The sequence below is a fragment of the Microtus oregoni genome, unplaced genomic scaffold (assembly GCF_018167655.1).
Source record: "Microtus oregoni isolate MIOR12 unplaced genomic scaffold, Mior012 000004F_ref0000308, whole genome shotgun sequence".
Taxonomy (NCBI): domain Eukaryota; kingdom Metazoa; phylum Chordata; class Mammalia; order Rodentia; family Cricetidae; genus Microtus; species Microtus oregoni.
The window spans coordinates 34,700,895-34,709,811 of NW_024543063.1; positions in this window are offsets into that span (position 1 = coordinate 34,700,895).

Sequence of the window (8,917 nt, forward strand, 5' to 3'; positions counted from 1 at the left end):
GACCACAGGCTCCATGCTCACCCTGACCACAGACTCCATGCTCACCCTGACCACAGGCTCCATGTTCACCCTGACCACAGGCTCCATGCTCACCCTGACCACAGGCTCCATGTTCATCCTGACCCACAACAAATCTCACGAGCATCTCTGGAAGCCCCATCGGGAGTTGGATGATTTCGTTGCATGCCTGACAGTCGTGCCTCAGAGGCTTAGTGCAGCTGTTCTCTAGGCACACAATGCTGTGACCATCCACCCTTTTTCCTTCTGTTTGCAGGTTTCCCTGTGAATAGTGTCTCCTCAGGGAGACCACAGCGCCCTGTATAGAATAGTGCCTTCTGGGGCTGGAGAGATGGCGCAGTAGTAAGCCCACTCTCAAGGCAGGAATTCAGAGGACCTGAACTTGAATCCACATAGAAGCCAGGCATGGCTGTGCATGCCTATCATCCAACTGTTAGGGGTGGAGATGGCTCAAAACACTGTGAGCTTCCAGTGCAGTGGGAAGGCTGGGTAGAGCGGCAAATGCCGTTACCCCAGCCAGCACTCAGGAGTCCGGTGGAAAAGAAAATGGAGAATGACCATGGGAGGCACCCAAGTCTTTCTTGGGCCTCCATATATATTTGCACAGGTGTATACACACCCAGGCACCCACACACTGGACAGATCTGCGTTTTCCACAGAGCGCCCACTGCTCCTCCGTGTTTTTCACACTTACCTGTTCCTGTGTTCGTGTGATCCTCCACACTGGGATGTGAGTTCCCGGCGGGTGGGGTAGGGTGTCTTCCCTTTTCTCCCTCTCAGGGATGGATCTTTCTGACCCTGGAGGAAGAAAGCCAGATGGCCAGCTCTGCCAGGGCACTAGATTGGGGGCTACGAGCTGAAGCTGGGTTCTCAGGCCTGAGGGGCCCAGTAGGGTGGGTGCCGAAGTCCTGGTGTAGGTCTGTCAGAGGGTAGAGGAAGGGATGATCTGGGCAGCACAAGGCTCTTAGGAGCCAAAGGATGCTAGGCACACAGTGGGAGGGAACCTCCAACCCTGCCTGGGTGCTTGGGGGTTTACAAGACAAAATCCAGGTATTATTAAATGGGGAGCCTGAGGAGAGGCGCCTTAATGGAGGTCACAAAGGGACTAGGCTTGGAAGGGCAGCGCTCTGCTGGTGCTCAGGTACACAGATGAGCTTTGAGGAGTGCAGAGCTCACAGGGCTACCACCTCATGGTTTTGGGGGAAGGTGAGATAGGCAGGGATAAGCCCCTATGGGTGGTGCAGGGCACCAGACTCGGGGAGATCAGAAAGCCCTAGGAGAAAGGGATGAAAGGACGCGGCAGGGCAGACTTGATGGTTTGCAGAGAAACAGGAGGACTTAAGTGAGCAGGAAAGGCTTGCTCAAGGGCCCCAGCCTGGCCCCAGGTCTAACTCTCTAAGCCGCTTGATCAGCTTCTCCCCCAGTGACTATCTAGAATATTGTCTCTTGCATCTTTCCTGTTATTATAATAACAGTGGGAAGGATGTGACGGGGCAGGGGGAGATATGTGAGTGAAAGGGGAAAGGCCGTGCGCGTGCGCATGTATGTGTGTGTGATGTCAGCAGTCTGTAACGTGAACTGTTACAGCATACCCACATCCATGTAAGATACCATCAACCCCGAGCAGAGGGAGCAGGTGTCACTAAGTGTTGGTGGCTGCCATTTGCCACATCCTAACCCCAGGAACCTGAGAGCTGACTGTGTGGGAAAAGCATCTTCACAGATGCATTGAGGGCCTTGAAATGAGATCAACCTGGGTTGGTTAGCTCTGAGCCTGAGGTCAGGGCTGAGGCAGCCTGCAGTACTGGGGATGGCAGAGCCAGCCTGCAGTACTGGGAATGGCAGAGCCAGCAAGAGCAATCCTGGGGCTGAGGTGGGCGGACCTACTGAGCTCTAGTCTTCAGCTTTCCTACCTGCTAAGCAATTCTCCTGTGGTCATAAGCCCTAGCCTGTGACTATAGGCTATGCCAGCCATAGGACGTTTGCACAAGAGGCAGAAGGTGGGAGACGAGGGGACAGGGCAGGGCAGAGCAGGGGTGGTGCAGAAGCTGCCCCCCCACCACAGACCATCCCCAGTGGCATCTTTGCCAGAAGCAGAGTTACACAAGGCAATGGAGGACCCAGGGTCACATGCAAGATGAGAGCCAGCTTCATTTGCCTGTGGCTGTGAACTTGAAGGCTTAGGAATTATGCTGTCAGCCCTAGAGGTCTTTTAAAGGTGTGGTGAGGTTGTATGGTGGTGAGGAGCTGCAGATCCTGGGGTGTGTGCTGGCAAGTCTATGCTCAAGGGAAACTGAGGTAAGCCAACTTTCCTGTGGTCACCGCATCAGGAAGTAGCATGGTGCCGTGGAAGACCAAGGGATTTGAGGCTTGGCAAGTAGCTCCCAACTACCCTGGACTTTGGAGTCCTCTTCCTCACAGGCTGTCTGGCTTCTGTGTGATTTAGGAACCAGCCTGTCCATGGGATGGGTGCTTGTGTCCAAGAGTCTGGATTCATGATAGACAGCTGCCAGCACAGAGAGCTGTGACCTGGGCTGAAAGTGCCCTGGGGCCACCAGCTGGTAGGACCAGGGAAGGCTGGGCAGCAAAGGCTGACTGGTCAGGGGTTGGACCCATTTGATGGGAAGAATGAGGCTTGGGACTCTTAGCATGTTCTTGGGATACCCAACAAATGCTGCTTTGGGGCCCCATTTAACCAACTGACTCCTCAAGGGGCTCAGCTACCACCTCCCTGGAGCCCCCCTCCTAACTCTACCTCCCAGACTCTAGACAGACCCCACTGGCCCTCCAGCCTCAGTTTACCTGATGATAAGCTGCTGGCGGCAGAGCTGGTGGAAGGGACTACTGGTGGGGTGGGGGGGGGAGGCACAGTGCAGCTGGCCATCCCCCAGGGGACCCCACCCCGATGAGGCAACAGGGGATCTGGGGGACACGGATACAGGTGCCTGTTTGTTGCATCACAAAGTCCTGCCTGGTTTCAGTCAGTGGGGCAGCCTCCGAGGGACTGGGGTGTGAGGCCAGACTGCCACTTTGGTCTGAGCTAGTTCCTAGCCTCTGGGTAGTTTCAGTGGGGGCACCTAAGGAGTGAAGCATCCTGCCAGGTGGGATGAGGCTGGAGGGAGCTCTGGTGTAAGCAATCCAGCCCCCAAAACCCACTGACAGCCCAGCTCACCATGTAAGACCTGCTTCCTAAAGCTGCCTATAAGTGGTCGACAGGTTCGGGAGTGTGTAGGACGAAGGCAGGTTTGGAGGAAGACAGGACAGGAAGGAAGAGGGGACCCACAAGAATGTGTGAGAGGAAGGAGAAAGAGGAGGGCAATGTGGGGCTAGACCGAGGGAGGGAGGGAGGAGGAATGGAGGGAGAAGAGCAAAAGGAGGGAGAGAAGAAGAAGATGGGGGAGGTAGAAGGGGATGAGGAAAAGGGGAGCTGGGAGGAAGAATGAGGGGGAGGGGAGGGGGAGACTACAAGGGAGGGGAAGAAGAAGAAAAATGAGCAGAGAAAGGGTAGGGGAGAACAGAGGAGGAGGAAGGGAAGAAGGGAGAGGAAGGGAAGGACTGGGAAATAGAGAATAGGAGTGGGGTAAAGAGGGAGGATACAAGGGGGAAGAGATAGAGAGACGAGAGGGAGGAGGTAGTAAGTGAAAGAAGGAGAAAGGGGAGGGAAGGAGAAAGAAGAGGGTGAGGAGGAAAGGGGAGGGGAAGAGAGGTAGGAAGAAGAGAAAGGAGGGAGAAAGGGCAGGGAGGGGGAAAGGGGAGAGGGGTGAACTGGGGAGGGAAGAAGGGAAGAGGTGGAGTAGGAGGAGGGGAAGGGGGCGATGGGAAGAAATTGGGGAGGTAGGAGGAGAAACAGTGGAGGGGAGGTTAGAGGAGGATGGGGGGTGGAATGGGAAGAGTAGGAGAGGAAGGGGAAAGAATGGAAGAGAGGGGAGAGGGAGGTGGGAAGAGGGAGAAGAGAGGAAAGTTCCAGAAAGAGGGAGATGGAAGGAGGGGGTTGACAAAGGAAGGGAAATGTGGGAGGGGGAGTGAGAAAGGGAAAGGGAGTCAGGGGAAGTGGAGAAAAGATGGAGTGTAGAGGAAGGAAGAAGGAAGGAAGGAGAAGATGGGGACAGGTGAGCAGGAGGGAGGATTACTAGAAGGAGTGGGGAAGAAGAGGTAGAAAGGGAGAAGGGAGAAAGGTGGAGTGGGGTGGAAGAGGGAAGGGGGCAAGGGGAAGGAAAGAATGGAGAAGAAGGGAAGGACAGGGAGGCAGGGCGGAAGGAACTGGAAACAGGAGAGAGGGGATATTGGGAGGAAAGGACGATGGGAAGGAAAAGGGAGGAAAAGGGAAAGAACAGAGAAGTTGGGAGGGAGAGATGTAGGAGGTGCAGGAGAGAGAGTGGGAGGAGGAAGAAGTGAGAGAGGAGGGGGAGGAGGGAGGTAATGGGAGAGGGAGTAGGAGGAGGGTGTGGAATGAGAGAGTATGTGATGGGGGCTGTGGGAGGATGGAAGCTATGGGAAGAGGGGGGCTATGGGAGGGGGACTGTGGAAGGAGGAGGGTTGTGGGAGGAGGTGGACTATGGGAGGGGCTGTGGGAGGAGAGGGGTTGTGGGGGGATTGTGGGAGGGCTGTGGAATGGGAGGCTGTGGGAGGAGGGGGGCTATGGGAAGGGGGATGTGAGGGGGTCTGTGGAAAGGGGGCTGTGGGAGGAGGGGGGCTGTGGAGGGAGGGGGCTGTGGGAGGGGGGCTATGGGAGGGGGCAATGGGAGGAGGGGGCTGTGGAAGGAGGGGGCTATGGGAAGGGGCTATGAGAGGAGGGGAGCTATGGGAGGAGGGGGCTATGGGAGGGGGGCTATGGGAGGAAGGGGCTGTGGGATGAGGGGGTCTGTGGGATGGGGCTGAGGGAAGAGGGGGGTTGTGTGAGGGGGTGATGGAGGAAGGTCATTGGCTAATAAAGGAACTGCCTTGGCCCATTTTATTGGTTGGAAGATAGGTGGGAGGAGTAGGCAGAACAGGACGCTGGGAGGAAGAGGAAGTGAGGTCAGTCTCGACAGCTCTCCTCTCTGGAGCAGACGCCTGAGAGAGACGCCATGCCCCGCTCCCAGCACCCTGGGCAGACACACGCCATGAAGCTCCGACCCAGGATGGACTAGGTTAGAATCTTCCCGGTAAGACTGGTTCTCACAGATTATTAGAGATGGGTTGATTGGGATATCAGAATTAGCCAGCAAGGGCTAGAGCTAAAGGGCCAAGCAGTGTTTAAAAGAATACAGTGTCCGTGTAATTATTTCGGGGCATAAGCTAGCCGAGCAGGCGGCTGGGGTGCTGGGGACGCAGCCCCGCCGCCCCTATTACTACAGATTGGCGCCCGACGTGATGGACTAAACCCACTTAAAAAACCTGAGAAGGCTTAAAAATAAGGGAGAGAGAGTTTAACACAGATTTTTGCTGTTTGTTGGTGGCGTGCTGTAGAGAGATTTCCTGATTCGGCAACAGTAGCAGAAAAAACGCTGTGTCATTTTAAAGCGTGACTTCCTGGGGCTGTGCTGCCATTGCGATCTCTGTCTGGCTCCTGCGGGAGACAGAGCTTTTGAATAGAGCATTTGGAGTAAAGTGCTACGATTTGTTTGGTGGCAACTAGACTCGCTATGTTCTCGGGTCTGCTCTGCTTGCTAGAGGCAAGCAAGCGCCTCATCTAAGAGAGGCTTCCTGACTCAGCTTCAGCTGCAAAACCCTGCAGCTCTTAAGAGGTCCTGCCACGAAACACTTAAATGGTGTTGACGAAAAGCTGAACACATGCTTTTCAGTTTTCAGCTGTAGCAGGAAAAAAGCTGCGCCGTTTAAAAATGCCGGCTTTCTGGGCCATCCTGCCGGGGCAAACTCTGACTGTTTGAGGCAGGAGGGCCTGCTACTGAGAGAGGACTTGAGTGTTGTCTGTTGTAGCTCACTTGCTGGCAGGTACCTTGAAATGCCATACAGTTGTTGCAGTAAACATGGCTACAGCCTGTATATCTGCCATGAGGCTGGAAAGCTAAGGAATGGACTGGATCTATCTGGCAAAGCCACGCCTTTAATCTTACCCATATTGCTCAGTAATTTAAAGGCTCGTGTGGTCAGAAAAAGAGAGATATACAGGAAAGAGAGATTCAAAGACAGAGAAAATTTCTGAAGTGTGTTAAAAATATATGCAGACTAAAAGTTGAAGTTCTTAAAGTAAAAAACAAAAAAAGGAAGAGAGTTGTTGTGTGTGGTAACACACGCCTTTAATCCCAGTGCCTAGAAGGCAGAGACAAACAGATCTCTGTGAGTTCAAGGTGTAGTAGTGTATACCTTTAATCCCGAATGCCTGGGAGGCAGAGACATGTGGATCTCTGAGAGTTCAAAGACAGCCTGGTTTACAGAGTTACTTCAGGTCAAAGATACAGAGAACCTGTCTCAAAAAGCAAAAAGTTAAAAGTAAAAATAAACAAAATAGAGGTTAAAACAAAGCTGCACAAAGATGGAAAATAGACAGAGAATTTTGATACTGTATGCTATTATGCTCTCTTTAAATTATTTAAATGCTGAGGAAGAAGCAACAGATGCTAAAAGATATTTATTTATAAATGCTGCTGAACTAATCCAACATAGATATTTTGATGCCTTGACTTTGAAATTTGGATCTAAGGACATGATGCTTTGGAAAGGAGTTTCTTATTTTGTTTTCACAGAGGATGAGACGCTGTTCATTTCTTCTATTCCGATTTGGTATGATGGACCACACCCTCCTGAAGGGTTGCAGTGAACATCTTCAGAAAATTGCTTCGCTCAACTGCCAACTGAGATGAAACTAGCACACAGGTTATACCATGAAAGACCTAATTAACGATGCCCCCATTCAGCAGGAAGCAGTTTGGAGAGAAAAAACTGCGCCCATGTTCCCAATATGGTTTATAAACGTTCTTTTACATTTAAAGGGGGATATGATATAGGTATGAATAATTTGCATTAGTATAGATTTTGCTTTATTGATAGAGATTTAAGGTCAATTTTGTTATATGTATAAGTGTTTCTGATTTTGATTAAGGTATTGTGATTGTGTAGTTCATTTAAATATGTACTGTATAATTAAGAAATATAGGTTGTTAATGGATAATCATCGATAATAGTAAAGCTTATAGTCATGTTAGTTAGATTTTCTAGATATATAGAGATATATTTTAGATAGACATTCTTCATGTCTTTCAAAGATTACAGAATAGGACATTTAATGTTTTAATAACTGAGGACTTTTCATGACAATGAGACACTCTGCTCCTGGCAGCACCAATGTACTTCAAGAGGAAGATGGGCATCGAAGAGGCACCTTATGGAGTTTGATAGCCATTTGGGCAAGAAACTGCTCTTGCCTGGACTATTGCATAAACTGGACACAGAAAACCCGCAGAGAGAGGACTACTGAACTTGCCTAAGGTGAGATGATCTTTCGGGGTTCCTGATTCATTTTGAAAGAGTCTGCGAGACATTCTGCAGGACACAACAGATAGTGACTGAACTGACTTTGAATTTTCCTGCTTTATGGAAATGTCTGCTGGATACCATGGGCCTGAAGGCTGAAGATGAATGCCCCAACGGTACAAAAGAACTTTGGGTGACTGTCCAGGCAGCGAGATGTCTTTGTCATTTCTAGAGTTTGAAGTTTCTTAGTTCTTGTTTACTTAGGTAATATTATATCTTTCTGGAGTCTTTGATGGAGTTAAGAATAGTTAGTTATAGTTATAGTTTTCCTTAGTTATGATAAAGATTATTGTAACTTTTACTTGATAACTGTTTTGTTATATGTAATTTTGCTATGTTAAAGCCTTTTTTTGTTTAAACCAAAAAAGGGGAAATGATGGAGGAAGGTCATTGGCTAATAAAGGAACTGCCTTGGCCCATTTTATTGGTTGGAAGATAGGTGGGAGGAGTAGGCAGAACAGGACGCTGGGAGGAAGAGGAAGTGAGGTCAGTCTCGACAGCTCTCCTCTCTGGAGCAGACGCCTGAGAGAGACGCCATGCCCCGCTCCCAGCACCCTGGGCAGACACACGCCATGAAGCTCCGACCCAGGATGGACTAGGTTAGAATCTTCCCGGTAAGACTGGTTCTCACAGATTATTAGAGATGGGTTGATCGGGATATCAGAATTAGCCAGCAAGGGCTAGAGCTAAAGGGCCAAGCAGTGTTTAAAAGAATACAGTGTCCGTGTAATTATTTCGGGGCATAAGCTAGCCGAGCAGGCGGCTGGGGTGCTAGGGACGCAGCCCCACTGCCCCTATTACTACAAGGGGGCAGTGGGAGTAGTGGGACTGTGAGAGGAGTCTGTGGGAGGAGGGGGGCTATGGGAGGAGGGGGTTTGTGGGAAGGGGCAGTGGGAGGAGTGGGCTGTAGGAGGGGGGCTGTGGGAAAAGGGGTGGTGTGGGAGGAGTGGGGCCATGGGAGGGGGGCTGTGGGAGGAGAGGGTTGCGGGAGGAGGGGGGCTATGGGAAGATGGGGATGTGGGAGGAGGGGGGCTGTGAGAAAAGGGAGGATGTGGGAGACTGGGAGGAGGATGGCTATGGGAGGGGGGGTTGTGGAAGGAAGGGGGTTGTGGGAGGGGTCTGTGGGAGGAGGGGGATTGTGGGAAGAGGGGGGCTGTAGGAGGAAGGGGGTTGAGGGAGGGGTCTGTGGGAGGAGGGGGTTGTAGGAGAGAGGCTGTGGGAGGAGGGAGGCTATGGGAGGTGTGCTGTGAGAAAAATGGGGGAGGGAATGTGTAGAAAAGGTGTGTGAGATGAAGTGGGAGGATGTGGTGAGTATGAGATGAGGTGGGAGGAGGGTGTGAGTGTGAGAGGAGGAGGGAGGAGGGTGTGAGTGTGAGAGGAGGAGGGAGGAGGGGGTGAGTGTGAGAGGAGGAGGGAGGAGGGGGTG